Raw genomic sequence first — 26,909 nt, forward strand, 5'->3', positions numbered from 1 at the left:
ACTAAATAAATATCATGTTATAACAAATCTTAAGCCAGTTAGCCCGTGGGAATCTTACCCTTGTGGTCAGTTTCCTGCAGGTTCACAGTCTATTTGTTCTTATCTGATGTTCGTGAGCACAATTTCCAGATATAACGGCGGTCAGTTGGCTCGTTACCAGTGTTGTGCAAGATACGATGGTGCAATCAAGCCATGACGCATTGAGGAGCATGTTCACTAAACAGAGGAATTGTGTGTGTTTAGAGCGTTCCTTTCCGGTTAAAAGCGTGCCAGTAGTTATAAGTGAGTTTCTTGCATTATATTGGATGTTTGCCTCAATATCTTCAAATGTGAACAACTCTTTTTAAGCATCAACGGCCTTAGTTGATGCACCTAGTTGACGGGAGTGTGTGGGTTTCAGATGCAGGTTGCGTCCTCACGTAACGCCAAGCCCACAAACAAATACCCGCGTTTAACGGAGTTAGAGCGGGACCCTTCAACAGTGAGACATTATTCTACACAACAACGCTTACGCTGGTATGGATTCCGACCCATACGTCTTTTGGCGTTAGGCATTTAGGCTACTAAGGCGGTATTCCGCTGTAAGTGTGGTGACACCACAGGGCATGATGGAGTAAAAAGATGCATTTCAAGAGAATGGGCCTATTCATCGCGCCACCGACCATTTCCTAGTTAAACCGCAGGACTTCGCCAATCCCGTGGCATCATCCGACCAAAAATATAACCAGCTAGCAAATACACATCTGACCAGTTGTCTGCCTGCTAATCAGGCATGTGACCGTTCGCCAGGCATGTAGTCTTCGACTATCCACTCGAGGTTCTCGCATGTTGTGTGGCTTGACCGCGTAATTGTGACCTAATCCGGCCATTGAACCATGTGAGTGGTGGACTGGCTACTGAGGCGAATTTCCTTTTTGTCTTAAGCTTGAGTGGTCTGTGAAATATGCGCAGCGTTGCCCAGTTGAGGATCTAGAAGCGGGTTCGTGGGGCAGTGACTCCCCTGGAACCGAAGGGGCACCAAAATATTGAGGTGAAGAGGCACCAAAATTCTTATTTTGGGTCCACGTAATCTCTACTTTTTAGACGCATTAAAGCACACGAGAACCGCAAGCGACCCTCAATCTCCAAGCTGAAATAAAAGGTAAAAGAAAATTGATTTTTAGAAACAGTGCAGACTAAAGCTGATGCGCCATTTCAGGGAAAGACATTTTAACGAATAACAAATAAGAATCTGAAAATGAAGCGGCCAAAATCTTGGGACTCCTCCGTGAGGGGGGCTGCCAAGTTCCAAGGGCACTGCAATGAAGCGTAACCCTTTCCTTGATACAATTATGCATCCGCCTTTACCGCTGTTTTTGTTTCAGCCGCAGCTGGTGTTCAAGTTCCTCAGGCCGCCCTCGCGCCTTCACCGACGAGTGGCATTACAGCAAACCAGCTATAGATGGCGGTTCTGAGCGAGGCGACGTAGTCTAGATGGCGCGTCAGTCGCCCCGTTGGCAGTCAGTGTTCGGCCGGCTTGGGACGACGGGCGCGAGCCTCGGTCAGTGACGGAGGCCCGGAAAGGTCAGCGGACGACTGAAAAAATCGGACAGCTGATCACTCAGATCGCCCACGGCTGCTCGTGGTGATCGCTGCCGTCGTCAGCCGGTGACGAAGCGACCTCGGTGACCCGACCGACCTGCCTCGGGGGTCAGAAGTCTGGTGGTCGCGGCGCGCATTCTAGGCCATCCGCTCTTCTTCCATGGTTAAACGCTTTACCCTGAATCACGTAGCTCCCGGCTTATCCCGGGAAAGCTGCATGCATCTGTTGTAAGGGACTCACGTGCTCCTGGCGGGGGCCCCGCCCGAGCCTGCACAAACAGTGAAGAGGGGTGTCTGTGCGCGAAGTCTCGGTATAGGAGGATTTCCAGACACCTGTAACATTTTCCCGTCATTCTCTGCTCTTGTCCATCCCATAGTCCTGAACTGGTCATTACTGGCCGAAAGGGCCCTGATCCCAACCAAGTCCCACTCAATAGCAGCCTTCGCCAACCCATCCTTCTACCCACAGCCATCGCCCCATCCTCGCAATGGGTCTCCACTCATGCGGTGGCTGCCAGCCATGGGCCAGTCTGAAAGCCACTCCGGCTGGGAATCTCGCTGGAGCGCCCGCACGCACCGCGGCGTAGGACCCCTGGGCGTGACAGACATCGGTGTCGGCGGACCAACACCGCCGGACGGCAGCGCTTAACCCCATCTCCACCGACCCTGTTTAGCCCATAGGCTTGACTTTGCCAGTCCATGGAGAGCGAGCTCACCCCAAGCCGTGCTCACAGTCATCGGCTGTAAGCACCGCTACAGCCCGGAGGCCGCCGAGCTGGCGGTCCAGCACGATAACGAACTGCGCCAGGAGCTCCACCCGGCGACAACGGCCAGAAGGGTACACCACGGGTGTCGTGTCCCTGTCTGTGTCACGGGCCAACAGCTAGCCCACGTGCGGGTGGACCGAGATACGTGGGACTTCTCAGGCAGTTTGTGGATGGGTTTTGAGATGGCGTTGAGTAAGGGATTCAGGTTTGTCAACTGTTCGCCTGCTGCGTCCGGTGTTCTTCACCTCCTGAGTTAGTCCGTATAGTCAGTCACTTGTGCGTGGCATTTGAAATGTTTAAAAACGTAGGATGATCTTCTCTGTGTATGTCACTTAGACGGACGCAGCTGTTGCCAGAACGTATTCATTAACGAGTTTGATACGCGTAGTGCAGAGTAGTCTTAATGTGCGGAGTACAGTGCAGTGCAGTATAGTGCGATGTAGTGCGAAGCGTTGTTGATGAGAAGAAAAAAAATGATTGCGAAGAGTTCATGTCAGCCCGCCACCTCTGCCGCATTCTCCTGTTCTTGGGCTGGCGAGTACAGGGGCGTTGCCAGGGTAAGGAGTGTGACGCCAGGCATCGGGAGGAAAAGGGTCAGGGCATGTCGCCCCGGTCATCCAACCGGTGACGCGGCCGGACGAGCCATCGCTGGATGCAATATATGCAGGAACGTATTTCGGCCGTAGCGTGTCAGTGCACCCACCACCAAACCGAGGCCAGGCTGATGATATGCCACAACCGAAAACAGGCTGATGGCACGACAGAAATAAAGCCAGGCTGATGGCACGACACAACCGAAGCCAGGCTGATGTCACGACACAACCGAAGCCAGGCTGATGGCACGACACAACCGAAGCCAGGCTGATGGCACGACACAAACTAAGCAGCAGCGAACGGTGCCAGCAGTCTGCACGCCCACCTACACAGACAGCAGTGAGGGGCGCGGCGGTGCGACGTTCGACAGGAAACATATGGCTACGTTTATAGATCGACACAGCAATATTTAGGTTCCTTTCGCATGGTTATGTAGCGACGGGGAGACCTATGACTGCTGTCTGAAAATCACCAGCAATGCCCGCGGTCATCGTGAAAGGGACTTGAGCCCTCCCCCACCCCCCCCCCCCCCCCCCCCCCCCCCCCCCCTCCCACTGATCGCCGTGCATAGTCCTCGTGGGGGACGGACGTCAGCGGCTCAAGGTTGTCGTGCTGAAGGGTGTTTGCGGTAGGTACTTAAGCACGTCTTCATCTGAGCAGTTGATATTTCTGGCGGCTGGGGGACTCGGATATTTCTTTCAACGAGATGATTTTGTATCGCGTTGTTTTGAAGTTAGTAACACCCTTGCTGATCATGAGGACATTGTTTGGGAAGATCTCGTGGGAGGATACCTCTTAGAAGAAGAAACGTCATAAATAAAACCATGATACACCAAGACTGGCCAGATAAGGAGAGCGTATGGGCGAAGCGAAGCGGAGTTCGTCTGTCTGCACCCCACACACGCCCACTGATGCGTCTGAATGCGTAAAACCGATGAAAGCACCGCTGACGAATGGCGCTGGGTGAAGATTGAATGCGAGGCGGGGACTTAAAGTCCCGCCTTTGTATTTAAATTCCGGGATTTCTGGGATTCTTTATCCATTTAACTGAAGCGGGCTACAGAAAATTAATGTCGCTGCTGATGAGAAAATATGCCGCGGCTGATTTGGTGGGGATGGCTTCAGACCCCACTGCCGCATCACGTTTGGATGCGGTCTGGTGCACGTTGAAAAACAAGAGTTGAACGAATGGCGTTGGAGTGGGAGTGTCATGTCACCAGATCGTCGGCGTACATCGTCGTCCAACATTTCATACTGAACACTACTTCGTGAATATGTTTGAATTTGCCATCAATGTCATGAGGAGCAAGGTATGTGACACTGCACGGCCGTGGAGCAATTCAACGTGTTGGGCTGTCGGCCCTGAATGAGCACATCACGACGCACTAAGATTGTGTGATTTATAAGAAATATTTCAATAACATTGCCAAGACGCCTCGGACACGGCTTGATGCAGCTTAGGCCTCGCTCTGACTCACCGTTCTTTATAATGTCGACTGGTAGGGGTCGATGTGACCCCTGGCATTTCCAAAATAATCTAGATAGAGCTTAGCAGAAGACACCAATCGACTGTGATGCTTCACAGCATCATGCATTCATGACAATGCTGTATGGTGGCACAAAACCTAAACAGGCTTGTTTCTTGTTAAATTCTAAGTACAATGGTGCATATTTCATTTGCTGTGAATTTTTGTGTTTATGTTACATGACTCCGTTATGTAAAAATGTCGGCCCACCGCGAGCGTTCCAAGGCATCGTCACTTGCTGCTCACCACCGCGCCGGCCGTAGACCGCCGTGCAATATTCCTCAAAACCGCTGCCGCTTATAAATCAGAAAAGATTGGAAAACGTTTTTGGCATCAAAACACGCCTCATGGATGTCATATAGGCAAACAAAAAATTGGATGCGATTGCGCAACATACCGGAGAAGAACCTTCAAAGAACATCAGGGGGTCGCATGAAGCCTCCAATCATCCCCTATCAGAGCAAGGGTTTATTCAGATAGACGATTAAAGTATCTTGTTAACGTATCTTTTAAAGAACGTTGAAGGCCGTCTATAACTTATACGAGACTATCGGCAATGTGACGCCTTGACCGAGAGTCGCTCCAGTGTGGCGAAAGGCGGTTAAATTCGAGATATGCCCTGATACGACCATTTATCATGCTAAATGATTTAAATGCACAAGGCAACAAAGCAACAGGACGAAAGTCAGAGGGATGAAAAGAAGGCTTGCGAGGTTCAATAATGGATATGAAAGTACTAGAGCACTAAATGAGGAGAGAAGTGTCAGTCGACCTGAAGTGTCGTTATATGCTAAAAGAAGATTTTTAAACAGCCTCTGACAGGTTTTTGAAGAAAGAATATGCAAGCAGATCAGGGTCACGGTAGGTTTTCCACATTTGGTGATGGCAACTTTAGATCGTTGCATGTGAAAGGAGTATTACATGTTTCGGTGTTGTCTACGTTAAAATTACGCATGTCGGAAGAGTGCCATTCAGAAACGTGCTATGCGTTGCGCATTGTTCGCCGGATGACACTTGCGTGTAGTGTTCGGCGAACTGTGTCGCAGCCTCTGAAGGTTATGTGATACATTTGATATAATAAGTTCTGATAGTGCGCGAAGTGGGGAGCGCCCGTTGCTGCAACATTTCATCTGTCGCCATATTTTTAGAGAGGGGTTAAGCGATTAAGTGTTGCGTAAGGGCGCAAAAGTGAACACTGCTCCTATGATGCCTATGTAGCGCGTTGATGGTGACCCGTACTTGCGAGCGCGCCAGTCAAAAGGTGTTTGAATGCGCCTGGCGGGAAAAGCGCTCGAGGCGTGTTCCGCACTACGCCTCCTTGGTCGGCTCGCTGGCACCCTGCGTTCCACCAGGGAGCGTGATTGCGCCCCGGTGGACGACTGGTGTTAGCGCGAGCTAAAGCAAAAGCTAGGCCAAGCATGGTGTGAAGGTTATCAGTAAGGGGAGGAAGAGCCAGAAGGATAGGCGGGCCTGTGGAGTTTTGGAAAGGTGGCCAGTTGGCTTTGCCGACGTTCCAGCGGGGCTTGAAATGATGACCAGATGGACCCGGGTGTGCCTCCAGCGTGATACGAATAGGGTGGTGGTCGCTGAACAAAACATCCGGCCGGGCATGCCAAGAAGGGTGGTAGAGAGATAACAATGTTAGGTTCAGTTGTGTGTGATTTACGTCAATAGCAGTTGCGTTAGAGGAAATGTTTCACATTTGAATATACTGAAGCAAGCATCAGATATGACGAAATAATCTCACTGATGTTCATTGGCATAATTTTAAGTGAAAACCCTACTCTAAGAAGCACACTATTTCTGTGTAGTGAATATGCTTCTCAACATCATTGTTTGACTACGTCATCGTGCCTTGCACAACATTGATTGACAGTCGGCTGTTTGTTTGGAAATCATGCTCGCTAACGTCAGATACGAACGACTTGGCAATTAGATATGTATTAGCCTTGATTGCCGCATGACTAATGAAACCCTAGGATAAAAATGATATGCATCGTGGATTTCTGGGTAACCTTGAAACAGTCTCCCCAAATAGTTTGTACATCTTCTTGCACGTGCAGTTCAGAAGCGTAGAGATTTACGTCTGAAAGGAAGTGTTTCACAGTTGCGTGTGGCTTTCGACTGAAATAGCCATCCTGAAAACTTTTGGCGCTTTTTACAATTCTTCTCCTCTTAAGATCTAACTCCCTCTAGTTCTTGAGCTGCACGCCCGCGAAAATGGGGAAGGTATATCGGGTAGAGTATTTCAAAGTCACCTTGGCATTTATGATGTCATGATAGCGTCATTCAAATCATACTATTCCATAAGCCATGCGACGATCAAGGCCAAAACAAAAGAAAATTACATTTGTCGAGGCGTTCATATCTGGCATTCGTGGGCGCAATTTTCAGGCATAACAGCCGTTAATTGGCTCTCAATTAATGTTATGCATGGTACGATGACGTAATCAAATCATGACTCATTGAGGAGCGCGTTTACTAAACAGCGAATTTTGCTGACTAGAACAGTCTTTTCCACTTAGAAAGCATACCAAAAGCTATAAGTGAGATTGTTTCATAACACCTGATGCTTACTTCAATATTTTCAAACGTGGAACATTCCCGTTCATAAGCGCGGGCCTGTGAACTGCACCGAGTGGTCTAATCACACCGAGCGAATGCAAACGATCCGAGTGATCCGCACTAAGGCTATTCTAGTTCAAAGCCCAATGCAGTTGTAGAACATTTCCTTGAAGTTCAGTAGCAGCCCGAATTGCTCTGCAAGAACACATCATTAGCGTAAAGTACCACTCCACCTCGGCAGGCCCAGATAGCAATGCTGTTGCTACAGTGGGTAAAGTCATAAAATGATGATCTGAATCAAATAAAATGATGCTGATCTGAATCAAACATACGAGTTTTCTGAAAAGTGGCTATTAACAGCATATTTTTGATCATACACTCTGCATTCTGCCCAACAAGGTACTGAAGATCTAGGGTTCCACTGAAGCCTGAAGGGGGATTCATATATCAGGACGACGCGACCGTCAGAGCTGCTCTGCGCTTGCTGAGCGAACTTAGCGCGGCGAGTGAATGGACGACCCCGCGGGGATGAGGAACTGGGGGCGGATGAGGTTGCGAGATCTCCAGGATTGGCGTCTGAGAGAGTTCTTGGGGCTGGTCGGCAGGCCGGGGGTTCCCACGGACCCGCCCACGCTCCGCGTGAGTAGGCGAAGAGTTGGGGATGGGGGAAGAAGACAGAACGAGCGGGGTTCCACGGACCGCCCACGGTCCGCACCAGTAGGCCAGGAGTGGGGACGGGACGCGAGAACGGGACGGTGGCGCCCGGAACCTCATTGGGCGTCTGGTTCGGGGGACTCTGAGGTGTCGTGGCACGGTGGTGGCAGCGGACTCCTGGCTCCGAAGCGCCTGAGCCAAGGGGACTGCAGGTACTGGAGCGCTAACATTGAAGACATGGTCCTTGGTCAGTGGAGACGTCGGGCTCTGTCGGGGCGCCGCTCCGGGCAGACTGGGAAGAGGAGGAGGAGAGCGGTACGCCTTGTATATTGTTCTGCTGGCGTGGGCCATGCTGCCTCGAGTGATGGGGGTAAGGCTGGTGCAGAGGAAGGGGGGGGGGGATGGCGTCGCGTCATTTCTTAGTGAGGTAAGCCCACGCCAGGCAGGTTAAGGTTACCGGGTTCCGGGTGATCCCAACCGGGTTAAGTACATCGCAGCTCACGCAACGCGGGGTTTCGGCTGCGCATTTTGCCACCTGGTGCTGTTCAGCGCACCAGCCGCAGGCAGGGCACTGGGCATGCAGAGGCGCACAGGGTGTGCGCATTTTTGACGGACCGAGCAGCGTGTTCGTGGAGAGGTGTACGGCCGCATAGGCAGGCGCAGGCAGCCAGACGGCAGGTAAGTGGGCAAACGCCAGACCCTTCACGTGGACGAGGAGAAGAGGGTTTGGGCTGCTGCGCTGGTGGCGGGGGCGCACCCGGACTACCACGATCACCCCCTTGCCGCTCCCACTCGGCAAGCGTGTCCTCTTTTAGGCATCTTTCAGGAACTAGTTTTTCCGTCCTATGCAGGACTAGACCGCGTACCGAGTTCAACGGTCCGCAGCCATCGTCTCTTCTCTTCTCTAAAAAAGCACGGGACCTTGAAGATAGTTCAGCCCTGTGTTTGGTGCTACATCTTCATTAGCAGGCCACTGGAACGGATGTGGCGCTCTTTCAATCGGGGTTCGGTTCACCAGCCGACTCCGTTTTAAGCAAACGGGCTGCATTCTCAATACGTGCTGTCAGCCACTTTGAGGAGGATGGGCGATTTTGCTCGGGTAGTCACAGGAGCGCGCGGACCCGACGCCGCGCGGCGCACGTGGACTGCTCTTCGCTTGGGGCTGTTCAGTTCAGCGCGGGGGCCGCGTAGGCGGTCTGGGTGGTGGTGTGGACCCTGAAATTCCCGTTGTTATACCGCAGGCTAACTATCCTATTCCCGCCCCCTCTCCCAACTCACACCCGGCCGTTACATGCCGTCGGCGGGGTGAGCGGCCACCACGTACCGCTGAGCCGTCGCCGCCTGGACCCGGACGCTTGCGTCAGGTATCGATTTACAGCCAGGCTGCGAGTCCCCACCATTACGTCATGACGTCAGTGCACTGCGCGGCTTGCCCAGGTGCGTGTCAGTAGATCGCCATCTTGCAGGGGGACCGCACGTGCGCCGTGGTCCGGGGTCGCAGGTGAGTAAGCCGATGGAGCTGTGCTCGGTATGTGCGTCGGTCAAATGTTGAATGCGTCTATCCGTTGCAGTGTTCGTGATCCGGTGATGGCAGGCATAAACCGACTCGGGGTTTTCCAAACATAACAAGAGAATGAGCAGATGAAGACCCATCAAACTTACAAGCCCTTTCTGGATATTTTGCTGTGCGCGCCTAGCGGCGTTGGTAGACACTCGGCTCGGATGTGCGTGGCCAGGCTTCCGCTCTGTTTTTCAGCTTTGGTCGCGAAGGTCTTCATGATGACCTGATGGAATAGGTCTTCTTCTCGGACTCTGATGCATTCAAATTTATTCTGAATCCGCTCTTTTCTCTCTTGTGCCGGCAATTTCGTGATTCTCGGCTCCTACCAGTAATATGGCTCTGTCTGCCGGCCAAAGACCAATCGGCTGTGGGGGGGGGGGGGGGGGGGGAGGAGGGGGACGAGGCTGTGCAAACCACGCGGTAGTATCGTGGTCAAAAACGGCCGTGGTACATCAGATGTGGGCTGCCTGCAGGGCTTTTGATAGAAGCCATCACATGTACTACTAGCGTTTGCAGGTGTGGCCGTTGTTTTGCCATCTGTCAGGAAGGGCTGCAATGTGTGCGCTCAAACCCCGCTGATTATTGGGCATATGTCGGAAAAAGATGGGGTGGGGGTCGTATTTGAGGTTTTCATCGTGAAAGACATGACATGAGAGACCGCTTTACCTCCACATGACCTTCACCTCCACGCGGGTAATATCAGTGTGAAACTAGAGAGGTTCAATCCTCACCGGTGATGTGTTAGATTTCCACCGTCCTTTTCCGCCCACAAATACAGCTGGGTGCCGCTAGCAGGGCTCCAGAGAGACCATTCAGCGATCACCGTATGGGACACCGGCTATGTCTTCTGCCAGGAGAGAGCCAGCTGCATCTCCCTCAGGCCATGATCAAAGCCACTGATGTAATCCGTCCAGAACAACGGCAATGTTATCGACCACCGAGACTACCTTTTTTAGACAGGTTGTTGCCCCATCGTAATCGGGCTTCCTGGTCGCTCATGGAGTGTTCCGTCCACCTGATGACAAACGTGGGCGTGAGTCATCGGCCGTTCGATCTTCAAGGGGGGGGGGGCATCTTGTCACATCCAGGGTAAAGACTTGAAAATCCCCTGTGAGTGATGTCGGCAAGTTGGGTGGCCTTTTCCGCATCTGGTGTCTCCAATTTTTGGGAGCATTTCCCGCGTAAGTGCGGACGCAGCCGCCATCTCTTAGATGCCTCGTGAACTACAAACGTGCATTCACAAATATAACCAGTAGCAATCGTCCAGTGTATTTGTCGGCTTTTGTTTTCCAGAGATCGTATTAAAGAGTGGACATCTGAACAGGTATGCTGGCTTTTTTCAATTTGATGTTCAGCAGCGTTAACGCTGCTGAACAGCGCAAAGTATGAGAATTCTGCATTTGCAACATTGTAGGGACCGTATTCGAAACCAGGGAAATTCGAAACCAATGTTATTGAATATTATAATATTTTAAGCATTCAGAACCAAGAAAACTACTCATTGGTCGATACCGCGGAAGAACTTGCACGTGAACTTCGACTGGCGAGATGAAAAATAGATGCGAATTTCTGAGTTCTTTGAGCATCTCTGTAAACAGTAATTATGCAATATTTGGCGATGTGTATCAGGCAATGAACTGAAACTCCATTAAGTGACAAGTGCCGAGTTACCTCTACGCCCGGTTCGCATATGGTCGAAATCCGGTAGATGCGTTCAGACTCATCCATTACACCTTCAATCAGCTTTACGTGAGCAACGCACCCTTGGAGGGAGTGTTTCACCTTTTGAAGATATTAAAGCAAGCATCAGGCAGAATGAAACAAGTTCATTTACACCTATTGATATAATTTGTGAGTGGAAAAGACTGTTCTAGACAGCAAACATTTCTGTTTAGTAAATATGCTCCTCGATGGGTCGTGGTTTGATTACATGATCGTGCATTGCACAGCATTGATTGCGAGCCAATCGATGGCCGTCATACCTGAACATTGCGCCCACAAACGCCAGATATGAACGCCTCGACAATGATATTTTTCCTGGCCTTGATCATCGCATGGCTTATGGAATGGCAGGATTTGAATGACGCTATTATGGTGTCCTAAATGCCAAGGTGACTTTGAAATAGTCTACCCGATACGCCTTTCCCCATTTTAACGTGCGCGTAGCTCAGGACTCAGAGGGGCTTAGGTCTTAAGAAGGGCAGGACTGTGAACAGCACCGAAGTTTCTTTAAATAGCTTCTTCATTTCAAAACCCCATATAAATGTGGAATATTACCTTACACAGTGATGCCTGTTTAGCCATGTCGCCACGCCGCATGTAGCTCAGCCGTTTCTCATCAGCTGTTTTCCGGTGTGTTCAGGTGTTTTTTCGGCGGTGAGGCTGACCTGATGAGTCATCTCAATGGAATGCTGTTCACACACGGATTCTTTTTCATGTGGAGATGAGTGTTTTAGGACTCTCATCGAAAATTGGCTGCATATTCAGCTTTTGCTCCTTCGCTACCGCATCTCTGGATCGTTCGACGTGGTCCTAGATCAGCCAGACCAATCCAGTTACTCCAGTGCAATTATTCCAGTCACATACTACACCCACTCCAGTCACTCAGCTCCAGTCAACGCAGTCACTCCAGGTCCAGTACGTCAGGCCCAATCAGTCCAGTCACTCCAGGTCTAGTGCGTCAGGCCGTCACTCCAGTCAATCCAGTCACAGTCACTCTAGTCACTCCAGTCACAGGCACTCCAGCCCAGGTACTCTATTTTCCGACATGTTTTATGTTTCTTTGCCCTACGCAACACACAAAATCTACTTGAGCTGGAGGGTTAGCATTTCACGTTTTCTGGGAGTCAAGATGTGACTGACTGGACGCCGGCCGCTAGCGCCGAGTTAAAAGGTTTATTGAGGGAAACGACGAAGTACACGCGTTGAGCAGATTTATATGACTCCTGGTGTGATGGACTAATCTAGGACCTCAGTCGTGACAGTCTTTCTCGTGAGTCAAAGAAAGATAAATCCTGTCAGTCAACAGCTTCTGTTTTCAATAACTTGCTCTTACCAACACCCACAGCACAATGTCCACGTGCACAACCAACAGCAGTCTTGCATTTTCAAGTCCAAAGAACGTATAAGCCTACATGGTCACAAATGGCGCACCTTAAATACTAAGTACATGGGAAACGAGTCATGGTCACAGGTTCCTGAAATGATGTGATCGTTAAGCCGATGAGAAGTGAGTGCGACATCGTACGATGGTCGGCTAAGCCATTCACGAAGTAAGGCATCGCCGTGCCATCCGGAACTATGTGATGTAACAGACAGCTGGTGAGGTACTGAAGGCGACTTTTTAAAAGACGTGTCGAATCGCATTACGGAAGCCATGCATAGTTCGGGTCCCGACGGAACAGATGGACTGCGATGAGTTATCATGCCTAGGCTTGAACGGAGGTGAGTCTAGTAGCTGCGCATAACTCACCTGGCTGCTGCCTGGCTCACGAAACAGCGCACCACCCGACCGAGGGTGAGTCACTCGGCTGGTGGGTCCAACGTATGCGGAGAGCGGTCATGTGTGGGTAATGGATGGCGGCTGGTATAGGGCCACACAGCGGACTGTTTTGGTGATGAAAACTGGATTTTGTTGCAATGCGCTATGCTTTCCCTGACGGCCGACAGCAAACCACTGACCACTGACTGCGAAGACGTGCTGTCTGAAGTTTGTCATGAAGGAGTGGAGCAAATCTACATATAGACCGGGCACGGAGCGGCCTGCGCAGCGGACTGCATGCTCTGACCGGCCTGGAGCCGGAGGCCTCGGAGCAAAGTTTCAGATCTCCTCTGGGGATGCACGGCGCTGTGGGAAAGAGCAGCAGATGAAAGGCAAAGTTACGGAGGACATGACAGCACATCCGGCTAGAAGCAAGGCGGGGGCACTGAAGAGTGAAGGATGCAATGAATACAATGTAATTTTGCCATGGCCATGCGGCGGCATAGTTCGTTTGAAATCTTTCGGAACAGAAAAAGACGGACTGTTTCACGGTACGTTTAATGCAAGCGAGAAAATATCGTTATGAAAAGTCAGAATTTTCAACGGCCTTCTCCAAGCCGCTTCACAGGGACAAAAAAAAACTGACAGGGGCTGCAGAAGACGTCCCTCCCCGCCCGGAACAGAGTTGACCGTGGGCAGAGCTCTCCAAAACCTCTGCCTAATAAATGGACGTCCCGAAGCTAAAGAAAATAGAGCAGAGGAGCAAGGCGGATGTGGAGTGCAGTGAAGGGGAGAAGGACACATGAGTAGTGGTGGGGTAAGTAAAAGTAAGTGCTCCTTCCACAGGGGTGGTAAAAGTGTGTTTTTTTTGTCGCTGGACGATTTTCTGCGGACAAAATTGTCGCCAGCAGCGTGCAGCAATATCACATAAGAATAAATGGCAACGACATCCATGCCCAGCAGCTAAAGGAATCGGCGTGTCACCGAAAATCTCTTTTATCGCTGCAACTTGCAATAGCATGCACACAGCGGAAACGTTCATTTACACAATTTCATTTGACTAATGACAGGATACCGGTTGCTGCAAAGAATGCAGCTACATTTGCCCTACACAATGCTATAGTTTAATCACAAAGGCAGCCTTCTTCCACACTTGGGACTTGCCGTGGCTTCACGTTTAAGCTTGATCTACGGCTGTATTTGCTATCCTTGGCCGCGAAAAAAACGGCGAGGGGCATCAACAGTCAGGGCAGCTGAGTGCATGGAAAAAATTGTAACCGGTGGCAGGCAGCACTGCGAATAGCGCCAAACATGCGGGCCTCCCCGTGGCCATGTTCCCTTATGGAAACCACGTGTGCGCTTCGAGCCCCACCCCAACAATCATTATACTCTTCACCATACCTTAGGCATGCTCCAAGCCCGGGGCAACATGTGTTGCCTGGTGGGCGTCTTTGGATGCGCCACAGCAATGGGTATATGCAGGTTTAAACCGGGTTTCTGTGCTGCCTGGAAAGGAAAGAGCAATATATTTGGTTCCGGGTCGGGCTCAGATCGAGGTGATGCGACTCCGCCAGTGCTGGGCAAGAGGAAGTGGGGTACGTACTGGAGAGGGATGCATCGGGGTCACGGAAAGATGGGGCACAAAGCTGCTTGAGGAAAATCATTACCGGTTGTTTCGTGTTCTTGCAACACTGAGCAAAGACCAAAGAAAAATCAGTTACGGCTGCAGCCCAAGATTACAGACTGCTACATGCTTTCACGAACCGAGGGTACCAGATATTCAGGGCTCAGGCTTGACGATTTCCCGCCGTCTGAGCAATGAAATGACATGTTTCCACCACCACGGGACAAACCAGCTATCGCCGATCTTAGCCGTCTCTACTGCACTTTCCATACAAAGGCCGACAGTTTTGTTGATTTGGACGCACCGAAGGTGCGACATTGTTTTGTTGAACCCTGTGCTCCGTGGTAACCAGATGGCCTTTGAGGGGGAAATAGGCCCTGCGCAGCTAAAAAAAAAAACATGAGTATGCATAGGGCCATGCGGATATAAAGGGCCTTGAACTCCTAATGAGGTCCTGGGCAGACCGTGAGCCCAGAAAACTCAAGAGATCATCTCAGAAGTCAGAGCGCTCATGAGTGGCCCGAGGGCGGCTCTTCAGTAGCCTGAGAAGCTACTAAGCACTTATCGTCCCTCCCCCCCCCCCCCTCTAAAACAGGTGCCCGAAAGGGTCGTTTCAATCATAGATATATGCTCTGACGACCAAATGGGTCGCTGAACGGTCAATGGGCCATCAGCAACCAAAGCAGCATTTCGATGTCCAGAAGGGCCCACAAGCGTTAAAAGCCCCCTTCGTGACCAGGGGGCTGGGCGAACAGTCAAGTCCCCACGCTGTCAGAGGTTAAAGTGTGCGCACCCATAAGAGGCTTGTCAGTAGCCGTAGCGGCCTCTCAGCGGCCAGGAGGGTACTGATCAGCTAAAACGGCTCGTGAGCGACCAGAGGGGTCCCAAATACACAGAGGGTCGAGGGGTCAGTGTGCCCGTGAGCGGATGGTGGCATCGGGGCATTGCTTTGCACGGAGTTTCTTAGAGTATGTGATAAAACGGCGTCACCTGCTTCCCACTCTGGCAAAAAGGGTGGAAAACCAGAGGAAAATCGAACCCCGTATCGCTGGTTTCCCGGCGCACATCTTAACCACCACACTTAAGCGGTACAAGAGTGCCTGGGTGGTTCCGAGGTTTTTTGTGTGCCGAATATACTTTTAAATGGCAGACGGCCCCTAAGAAGCTTTTAAGTCCTTAGAGCGGCTTGAGTGTACACGTTGGCCAGCTGAGGCCCTTATACCCGTAACAGGGGCTTCTGGGTGGCCAAATGGGTCCTAGTGAATAGGCAAGGGATAGGTTTTCCTCATTCAGCACGGACGCTTTTCTTTGAGCTACGCGCAGCAAAACCAGCTACGCGTACACCTCCACAAAACCCCAGGTTTTGCGGTTTACAGGGTCAGGGAAAATGTACACCCCAGCCCCATACCATTGCCACGCTTACACCCCACAGGATATCTGCCCATGACCGTGGCAAGGTGGTTTTGACGGCTCTTTCAATGGGGACCCTGAGAAGCCAAAAAAAAAGAATGTCTGACTGGAGAATTGCTTCGGAGCCAGAATGGTCCTTGATTGATTAGACAGGCCGCTTAAGAGTAAGGTCACTGAGCAGCAAGAGGAGCACTAATCCGGGAGGCAGCCTTGGGCATAAACTGAACTCTTGAGTGCCCAGAGCGCCTCTGGCCGGTCAGGAGTCCATCGAGCAGCCAGAACGACTGGCACTGAGCGGTTAAGAAGACCCAAGTGGCCGGAGGGCTTTTAAGATGACTAAATCACTCTGGCGACGGAGCCCTCAATAGCCAGAGGAGTGCTTAGGTGACCAAAACAACCCAGTGCAATCACCTCAGATCAGGGCCAGGTTAGCCCAGTCAGACGTCATTAAAACAGGTCTGTGTGTTGCTAATCCAAATATTTGTCACGCGGCAGCAGCCACAAAGAGGAAATGACGTTGAAATTTTTTGGTAGCTTCATATCAGCGTATTAATTTTTTCTGAACAACGTATTACCCTCGGCCTCATATGGGGAGCTGATGCGACCCCCCCCCCCCCCCCCTAAGGTTTTTAGAATATACGTCCAGCATTTTGAGCAGCCGTATTCAATTTTTGGTGGCCACTGGGGCATTCACTACGCATGTTTTGACACAAAAAACGTGTTGCTTCTTGTATTTCTGGTATCTGATCAGCGATGGATTTTAGGGGTACTGCACGACGATCCACAGCCGGCGCGGGACAGCCGACTATTCTGCCTACCGCGCGTGGAGGCCTGGCACTGTGATATTAATGGAGCCAAACATTTCAACTGTTGGCTTAAAACAGATTAGCTATGTACTTTTGTACTCAACATTAAGCAAGAAATGCAATTCTTTATATTCCATGTTGCTGCGCGGTATGGTTTTATAGACATGAACTTGCAAATCTGAGATAGTCTGATTTACAGGAACATTTTACAATTGACTTGGTCTAGTGGGGTCAAACAGCAGCATAAAACCGATTACAAGTCGCCAGACCCCGCCAGAAACAATCCGCTTCCGTTTTTCGCGTGGGGCTCTAACTTCCTTAGTTTAGAAATGACAGGGATACCAGCCCCCTTTCAGTCCGCGATCTGAAAAAGGCTGAGTCAGGGTAAGGTTGAAGGGAATGCTTCACGATTGAAAATATTAAGGCAAGCATCAGGTGGGATGAAACGAGCTTACTTAAAATTATTGGTATACTTTTTAAGTGGAAAAGAAAACTCTGGAAAGTACAATTCTCTGTTTAGTAAATATGCTCCTCAATGCGTCGTGGGTTGATTATGCCATCGCGTCCTGCGCAACATTGATTGAGAGCCAATTGACGGCCGTTATATCTGGAAATCGCGCTTACGAACGCCAGATGTGAACACCCCGACAAAAATGTTTTCTGGCCTTGATAGCCGCACGGCTTAGGGAATGGCAGAATTTAAGTGATGTCATCATGGTGTCATGACTGTCAAAGTGACCTGAAATACTCTCCCCGATATACCTTTTCCCATTTTCCCGGGTGTGTAGCTCAGAAACTAGAGGAATTGGTCTTAAGAAGGGCAGCATGCGAACAGCACCGAAAGTTCTTTAAGATGGATATTTCAGTCCAAAACCCCACATAAATGTGGAAGATTCTTTGCAACACTTCTGGCTCCGATCCTTTTTATCTCTTTTACACATGCTGTTGTAGAAATCTGCATTTCGGGTCATGGAAATAAATATTCTAGCGCATCAACATGATATTTTCCATTACCAGCATTAAAACATTGTTACCGATTGAATCAACAAATCAAAATAGCCCTTTGCATGCGCGGCAGCAACCAAATCTAAGCGCATCTGTGGTACTCGTCATGCATGATGCAGGAATGTCAATTCAAGCTGCTTTGAAGGTCCTGCCCCATCTTGGGCTTGGTCCTTGCCCCTTACTTGGGCCCCTTCAATGCTGATCCCTTCCTCCCCAACTACGTCTAGCTGGGAGATTGCAAGAGACTGGGAAAAGACTCTACTCAAACGGAACAATATAAATAACCCCCTAATCAACCAAAGCACAATAAATATGTTGGCAAACACATTTAGGGGAGGGGAGACTCCTGAGGTCAATGACTTGCTGCCCCCCCCCCCCCCCTCACTCATCATACATAAAATTGACACCCCTGACATGATGCTACACCCAGATAAACCACATCGTTTTCTTCTACCGGTATGAACTGCATTTAAGTTAGCCTGTCTTCCCTCACAACATGCACTTAATAGAAGCAGTGATTTTGTTCAGGGCTCCATGAGAAAAATGTTTCACTCAAATATTAGAAAAAAAGAGTAATGAAACGTAATGAATTTGCATGCATGAAATTGTCATGCTCATAGGTACAAAGAAATTATGCATACAAATGAACACTGCAGAATGACTCACTTCCAGCTTTTCTGTTACAATAGGGGTGCTATTATCAGTAAATACCAAATCCCACAAAACCACCTCCTGTTTAAGAAAATATTTCAGTTAAAAGAAGATAGTAATGGAACATTTACCCCCCCCCCCTTATTGTCCCCCCACTACATTTAACCCTCCCCCATTTTCTGCAACTCTTTACTTCTCACCCAATGTTGCCTCCTCATTGCCCACATCGCATGCTGTCATATCTGTTTCCAACAGGCAAGATTGATATTGGGAATATGTCGAACTGGAAATCATCATTATGTCAATGTTAACAAAACATTAATTAAATGATTCATTTCAAACAGAGGCAGTTTTCAAAGATAAGTGGGAGGACTAAACGATGAAACATGATCCAATGTTCCTAAAAATGTATCTATCTGTCCAGATTTGGCACACTTCTCTGCAAACTGGGAATCGAATAGAGGAGTTTGGCACAAAACTTGATTTGAAGATCTATTTGATTGGTAACCATCCTCAGACAGGAAGAAAGCAATAATGGCATAAATTGGCACTTCAGAACCATTCTCATCTCATGCTATTCCCTTCCCTGAGGACTGCCATCAGCTCCCAGCCGCAAACCCGTGGTTCTCTTCAAAAAAAGGAATGTTTGGTGCTCGAGACTGCTATGGTGAGCCAGCAACCTTTTCTGTTGCTTTTCTGTGTCTTCAAAAATCTGCATGGACAATCACAGGTTCATTTCTACCTTGACTGGATCATCTCGTTAGTTTTCCCTGAATTATCAGTCAATGAAGTAAGCAATACCCAAAAATCAAAGGTGGATGATTATTCACGAAGCCGTAATGCGAATGCCGCTTGTAGAGCCACAGTGCATTGAAAGTCGCCGCCAACCTCACATACTCCAATTGCATCGCAGCGATTAAAATATGCCTTGCAGCCAAATGAATCGCCATATCTAGATCTTTTCAGTATTTTCTTCTGTCTAAGTTGGGACGCTGAGAGTGGTCTGGTAAAATCAGCGAATCGGCCGACCGGCCGGTCCATTAGAAATACATTGTTTGTCGCCGACCCGTCATCGGTGAGCGACTCACCAAAATCATGGGGACTTTTTTTGTCGCCGGGTTGTGTTGGAGCCTAACAAAGATACCATGAAAGCCGTAGTGTACGGTAAAGGGTATTAACGGAAAGGCTTGCTAATGTTGCGGGATGACACGCATTATCACTGAAGGTCATGTAAAGTTGGGGAATGCGCGCTGTAATGTGTTGTCGTGGCTGTTAGAGCCCCAAGCCCGTGTAAAGGGGCGGCCCAAACTCAGGCAAAGGGATGCCTTTGCATCCTTAAGCTAATTAAGCTGATTAAGCTGAAGCCCTTAGACGGAGGTAGAGGGAGCCTCGAGGTCACCCGAGGTAAAGGTATAGGGATCTATGGTGAAGGGCTGACCACCTTAATGCTAGGTAGGGACGCTGATCGCTTGCGCCCGAGCAGCTACTATGTGTGTTGACGATGTAGAGCCTCGATTATGGAACGATTGCTATTCCGAAAGACGCAATTTAGCGCGACATTCACGCGGGTATCTAGACATCAGACACCAGACACTAAATCGTTGCTAATGGCTTGCATATTACGGCACCTCTATCTGCACGCACCTATGTCGCGGCAGTAGGCGTGTAGCGCTCCGAAGCAGGGAAAGCAGCGACAATGCTCCCTGTAAACGAAATGAGCCTGTAAAGGCGACATTTCAAATGTGCGGACTCGATGAAGCACCACAAAAGGAAAATTACGCTGAGCAAGCTAATTCCACTGGTGCGTGTGTCGTTTTGCAGTCACGCAGAACTCTCTATTGGTGCATAGTGGCGCAGGAACACCTCGCCATGTCCTGAAGATGGGTTCTTGGATTTTCCACCTGCATGTTTGCCCGCATACATATCTACGGCAAGCGTGCACCGAGCGCGAGCCAACTGAATGGTGCATGGCATGCTATGTGTGTTCAAGCAAATTCAGACCTTTATGCATCGACAAAGGTGCTCAGCCCAGCGACAGCACGATGTTGAAAGTATGTTTTAGATGCTAATACCGTCGTTATTTTTAATCTAGAGACGACCTGAATCGAAATAAAACATCGACCGAGGACGCCGAAAAAGGCGCTTGTTAGCAATGAGCGAGAACTTAGCCTTACCCTGTGTGGTTTAGAGGCCCGATATCGCGGGTCGTCATGTCGGACGAGCCGTCCCGCCCTGAACGCTGGCAGCCAAGTCATAAAGGGTCCACTGGTCAGAGCTGAGGTCAGCAACTGCAGCTTAGGTTATCGCGGCGACGTTATCATTGATAGGACTGAATTGGACGGCCGGCAGCCCATGCGCTGCTCCTACAGCCGCTTTGCCGGGCGGTCCTGCCAACGACCGTGATCCAGCTAGCACGCTATTAAGCTCCGTGGAAAGCTACCGAAGATTAAGCTCGTCCGCATGTAGATGGCAAATAAACCAGCATGCGCATTTGTTGTTGACCGGTTCGAAACAGGCCGCCAAATGTCGCCAGAGCGCCCATTGTTTACCTCGATGTCATCACGACCAATAACAGTTATGTCTCTGGCATGGTCGCAGGGTCGCATGGGCGCTCATTGAACCGGTCTATGGCCTTACTAGACAGTAGGTGAATTGCCTAATATATTCTCCACCGAGCTCAGTTTCACAATCACATGCTTTTCGCGGTCCACATCTCCTTCCCTGACATAGGCGGCGTTCTACCGACCAACAAGATACTGCCAGGCGCAATACTGTCGGGTGCCACACTGACGTGCGGCGCTGGTTTACAATTGTTCCAATCGAATTTGGGCTCGCCACAATTTGTGACGTCCACTCCTCTACTCTTATCGACTGTGAGCACAAAAAAACCTGGCGGACATAAATGGTTAAGTAGCTCTGATAACAAATGAAGCTCCTAACAAAAGATTGTCAACGATTACCACATAATTAATCACCGCTGTCTTCTTTCTCACACCACAAGTCGAGCGGTGGGTTACAGCCACAACTGCCACAACTCCACCACCCTCCCCATTTGCCGCCCCTCTTTCTGCTCACATAGGACGTACACTGGGTTGCGCGGTTCTCCCCAGTCCAGGAACATGGTCTGAAGAGTGAAGACGTTTTGTTTTGGTGTCAATGTTAACAAATGGATAGAAAGTTTCGAGACTTGCAGAACGTGAGCTTTTTACAGGACAATATTTGTTGTGTGTTGCTGTGTGTTTGGTGTGTTGTGGCACTGTGCGAGTATGCCATGTCATGACCTTTTTGCACACTTCGTGCGCCCAGGCCCTTTATAACTCTTCTTTTGTTATCAGGTTGGGACTTGCAGGTTTAAGTTATGCTTATTAATTATAAATGGCTGTCTTTACTTTTACGCTACGACGCACGAAAATGATTTAATGATTTTGGTCACCCGGGCGGGCGTTTCAGGAAATATAGATGCAAAAATCAAAAACAATATGACGATCTAAACTTTGATTTCAACAATCCAGCCTTATAGACATGATTCAGTGCTGAGACGGCAATGATGATTTCGTGCAGTTTGCTGGTACTTACCAAGTGCTGGAAGCCCGTGTTTGCGCAGCACGGCAATACACAGTACTGATGCCCTCGCGGCGTTATTCAAAGACATTTCAGGCTGCAATGTGGTTCATGCCTGTGCGATTGCATAAATGCATGTCGTAAGGACGTTAGCACGGCAAGCAACTGAAAACTTCCACAGGCGTCGTCAGGATATTAATGTTAATGAACTTCTGAGAGGCCACAGGGCTGCGTCAAATACGGCGCAACGACGTGGACGTCATGCGTCCCTGCTGAGACGTCGCAAATAAACGCCTGGAACGACAGACGTACGGACCGCGGAAACGCTAGACAAGCATAAGGCAGGAGCACTAAGCCACATTGGCCGCAAAATAAGTGTTTTTTTTCACGTGGCCTCCTCACGTGATGAGACACACATATGAGCATACCAGCTGGCGCTATTGTGACAATCCACGCGCGCCACATCCGTGACTTCTCGCGGTTTGCCCGAGCACGCGCGTTTGACAAGCGCACCGCGGGAGATCGATAACACTGGTACATAGGCTCTTCACCCTCGGAGGGGCGTCCATTCGACGCTGGGCGGTGACATCGTGCGCACGCTCTGCAGGGTCGCCGCTGCGCTGACACCCAGGCGTCTCCAGATCGGTCACGTGACGACTCAGGCGTCTCCAGATCGGTCACGTGACGACTCAGGCCTCTCCGGTCCGGTCACGTAAGTACTGTGGAAGAACCGGCGCTAATGAGGCGCTCCGAAAATCACTGCGTTGTTCTGTTAGCATGCAGTTCTATTTATTCAGAAATGTTAGGAAGCCATTTCGGTGGGCTTCCCAGAAATTCACTTGGTATGGCCAGGTACATGCCGCTCGCTTCTCATTATTAAAGGACATACGCACGCAGTCCACTACTGATACATGCAAATTGCAATGCTGTGCCTTTTGCATGCTAAACGGAATGAATATGTGTCATGGTGCGGTACCGATGCTGTTTGGATTAACACCGTCCGTTTTTGCTTTTGTTTTTTGCTCATTTGGAATCAATTAGCCCTGTTTCCGTACAAGATATATACGAAGATGGCTGCAACGCATGCAGCTCGAGCCGTGTTGGTTGCTGGTGCTTTATGCGTGTGCATTTTAAGCCGCTCGAACTTCCGTTCTCAGACTTAATGTCCTCCATATCACCTTAAACATAACTATGAGCATCATGTACTGTCCGGCGGCAATTTTGGTGTGCTGGCCATGCCTTAAAGAAGTTGGCGCACTAAAAAAGATATAATAATAGTGACCGCTCGAAACGTTTTGGACATGGGCACCGACATTTTGATACTACAGGGAACAACATAGCCCGAAATACGAGGTAAATAGGTTCTTGTGAGTTTGCTCTAAAGGGAGGAAGTGGCTATGCTTCCAATGAGCACGATTTATGCCCGCGACCCTTCAACCGTTGTTGTAGCTATGAACAAATGATATCCATCTCATCTTTCTCTTTAGCATCAAATTTGGCCCATACGACAGCATTTTCATCTGTCCGAGGCACCAGCCATAAGCAAATGGCATTCGACGTGTGCGAATCCTTGACTAGCTGGAATGGTTAGTTGATAATCTGGAAAAAACGAAATATTCATATATCTAAGTGACATCTATATTCAAGTGACAGTGGATAGCACTGGTCAACACTTACATTGCGCACACGCCATCTTGAACTTCAGCTTTAAATCCTGTCATGTATTGATGGTGTTGTAAGTCACGCGGGATGCTTTCAAACACTTAAATCGACCCATGATTTGGGCGAATAGTGGTCCTGTAGAGTTCGTCTCATATCTCTCACCAAGATCAAACGAGAGCTCATCTCGCCAACCGGCATTAGAGCATTAGATTTACAAAGGTCGAGTTCAAGATCAGCCCAGTGAAAGTCATGTCAGGTCAGGCTCACCTCACCTCATTCCATGTTGTGTCGCAACTTGTGCGATTAAAGTGGCCTCTAGGATTCATCGGTTTGGAAAATATGTAACTTTAGAGCAAAGTGGTGTGGGATGAGCCATTTCTGACGTTTTAATACACCGCGATAAAACGCATGGAAATTTCGAGTTTTTTACTATATACGGTGAAACGTCGATCTTCCGCGCGCATAACAATGATGTTATGATCTTCTTATCTTCATTGATCACGAAGATCAGAAGATCAGAAGATCATATGAAGATCATTGATCTTATGATCAATGATCTTCTGCGCGCATAACATTGTGTAACAATGATGTACGTGACTATTTGCGATGGATCAATGATTTATCAATGTTCACGGTATTGTCCAATGGTACATCTTGTCCCGTGGTTGGAGTAACATGTTCCAAGTAGTGTGGGAAGCTAGGCAACATTTTTTATCTGTGAAAAATGCTGCTGATACACGTGCGTATTTCTAAAATTAATAGTAACACACTTCTCTTCGTGTCGGCTGTTGCTGTATGGCTTGGTGCGCACCAAGCACCCCATTTCCTCACCACTATCATCGTCGAAAGACGACATTTTCTTCATTGTCGACTCCCGCTTCGCTTTTCAGCTGTGTGGCTTTGATTTCATGCATAGCGGCCTGCTTCTCTTTTTCTGCCGCTCCGGCTGGAGCCGCTTCTGTACGGGAGTTGATGTCAGCGCTATTGACCTTCCTCGCTTACGGTTGGCTGTTCCTCCCTGTCGTGGTAGAGCTCTTGGCATGTGTGATATGGCTTCCACTGTAACATAGGTGACTGGCACGATATGGCTTCCACTGTAACATAGGTAACTGGTACGTCCAGTGCGGTTCCACCGGGTGCCAACTCAGTTCGTAAAAGGGCGCTGCTAGGTCCTGGGCCTGCGCGCCCGCTCCATTGCCACCGTCTTGCCAGGATTTTGCCGCATTCAGTCGGTCATCATCCTGTTGTAGTACATCTTCAGTGGACCGAAAACCCTTACGCCCAGAGGCTGAAGGCGGTGACAAGCGTGCGGCGGAAGAGTGAGAAGCGTGCGGCGGAAGAAGGAGAAGCTGTGATCCCATTGGCGCGGGCGAACTCGTTTGTCCGAAGCGAAACATGAGCGGCGTGTTTGTCCTAGACGATGGGGTCTTGTCGCTCTGCAGAACACCGTGTGTGTTTTGAGACTGGGTGAGGTACACGAGGAATGCATCCTCGTTTTTCCATCTCCCTTCATTGCATATCCTGCACAGTGTCTGGATGCGCTTCGAAGGAAGTGGTGCCTTACAGCTCACTCTGGGAAAGAGGATGAGTGGTGGGGCATAATTCCCCACGGTGTTGCTTGCACAAATCAGCACGCACAACTCTCCTCTTTCCGCGGAAGTGATGAACCCCGCCTGCCTCGGTTTTTCGTCACCATTCTTTTTGGTGTCTGCACCGCGGTTAGCGCCGTGTTATCAACGTAGATATTCTCAGACGAGAATGGGGGCCTTTCTAACACCCTCCCCAAACTGTCAAAGCATGTTCCCACCGCGTGTGCACTGAAAGCGCCGGTACGAGCCAGACACGAAGCCGTTGGTCTTCCGCCCCTGTAGTGTGATAAATTGAGCCATGATCATCTTGCCCACATACGTCTTGAAACAAGTTGCCCCACTACAACATGACCGATGAAACATTACGACTGACGATTTACTTTCAAGCTCAGCCGCGCGAAGACTATGGCAGTTTTGGGAGCAGGCATGGCCAAATACACGTGAGTCAGTGAACAAGCCTTATCTTTGATATCAAAGACAACAGAGGACGTTATGTATTCTCGGAAATATTTAAATAGATATGTTAAATGATATCAATGTTCAGAGTGCGCTCCCTGGCCGCGCGCCGCCTATCGCGTTGAAACCAGAAAGGCCGAGCTTCTCAAACGTACCACTAGGTACCGTTTGGAAGCATGGAGCCTTGGAACAGGAAATACGGAGGTGGTTCAACTTTTCAGTGTGTTCAAATTACCCCACTTAACCCCACTGACAACAAATGGGTGTCAAAAAAACATTTTCATTACACACGCAGGAGTTGACCTTACATAACTTTTGCTGGCGACCTGGTGTGACGTATAGCGTGGTTGACCCTGACTGGTCCACGGCCAAGCCAACCAATAATGACCCCGAATGGGACATGGCCAAGCCAGCCAATAAAATGTATCAAACAATCCAAAGCCTGGCAAGACACTGTTGACTACCGTATATGGAGGCGAAAAGACGCCGCGGAAGCCTCCACTCATTGTGTGGGTCGGAGATCTTACCAGTTGTCGAAATAAATCCCCGGAATCTTTCAACTCCACCGTCTGATAACTGCTGATAATTTGGCGGACCTACCGGTGGCGGAGTTTTAAAGCTATTCCAGAGGTATCCTGATGGCCCGGTTGATAAGCTCGCCTGCGCTCTGACCCGGCCGAACGCAGCGGCCTGCTTTGAGTGCGGGAACAACCGTGCTGAGCTTTGGGGCACGTTCAGTGTTCACCGTCCGTTGTTGTTCCGTTCCGTCGCTGAGCCGAAATATCACTGTCGGATAGAGGGGTCAGGATTAACACAAAAAGACCTGCTCAGTGCGAGCGCTGATCCCAGTAACACAGCCATCAACAGCTTCGGACGAGATCTTTGAAAGAGAATCGGCGGTCGTTTGCGTGCAGTCTTCTGGTGAATGCTGGTTGGTGAGATAGTAACAATAACAATATAGATTAACATAGTATCATGCGATGCAGCACGCGCACCGCGACGCCCGTTCTTTGCGATTGGAGCTCGTGTTATTTCACGTGGCTCACCACATCATCTGGTGAAGTCACGGTTAGAGTCCTACCATAGCGTCATCTGGTGATCACGGTTAGAGTCCTACCATAGCATCATCAGGTGAAGTCACGGTTAGAGTCTCACCATAGCATCCTCAGGTGAGTCACAGTTAGAGCCCTACCGTGGCATCACCAGTGTAGTCATGGTTAGAGGCTCACCATAGCGTCATCTGGTGAAGTCACGGTTAGAGTCCTACCATAGCATATCAGGTGAAGTCACGGTTGGAGTCCCACCATAGCATCATCAGGTAAAGTCCAGTTAGAGCCCTACCGTAGCATCACCAGGTGTAGTCATGGTTAGAGGCTCACCATAGCATCATCAGGTGTAGTCATGGTTAGAGGCTCA

At 49.7% G+C, this 26,909-nt stretch overlaps 1 protein-coding gene and 1 long non-coding RNA gene across 3 annotated transcripts in view; both read left to right on the forward strand.

Moving 5' to 3' along the window:
* The first annotated feature begins 453 nt into the window (after positions 1-453).
* Positions 454-3,027, forward strand: LOC119093560 (uncharacterized). The gene is made up of 2 exons (XR_005093638.1): positions 454-516; positions 1,365-3,027. It is a non-coding gene; the product is annotated as an uncharacterized LOC119093560 (long non-coding RNA).
* Positions 3,028-9,119: 6,092 nt separating this feature from the next.
* LOC119093345 (cryptochrome-1) overlaps positions 9,120-26,909 on the forward strand; it is a 42,196-nt gene continuing 24,406 nt past the window's right edge. Inside the window, exons 1-2 of one of the 2 annotated variants that reach the window (XM_037216294.1) lie at positions 9,120-9,188; positions 22,394-22,498. The gene's annotated coding sequence lies outside the window, so the exon portion shown is untranslated. Of the gene's footprint in view, positions 9,189-22,332; positions 22,499-26,909 lie in introns of those variants that run through there. The other variant, XM_037216293.1, reaches the window with a different exon arrangement.

Source organism: Pollicipes pollicipes, unplaced genomic scaffold (assembly GCF_011947565.3).
Source record: "Pollicipes pollicipes isolate AB1234 unplaced genomic scaffold, Ppol_2.1 Scaffold_4002;HRSCAF=4701_pilon_pilon_pilon, whole genome shotgun sequence".
Classification (NCBI taxonomy): domain Eukaryota; kingdom Metazoa; phylum Arthropoda; class Thecostraca; order Pollicipedomorpha; family Pollicipedidae; genus Pollicipes; species Pollicipes pollicipes.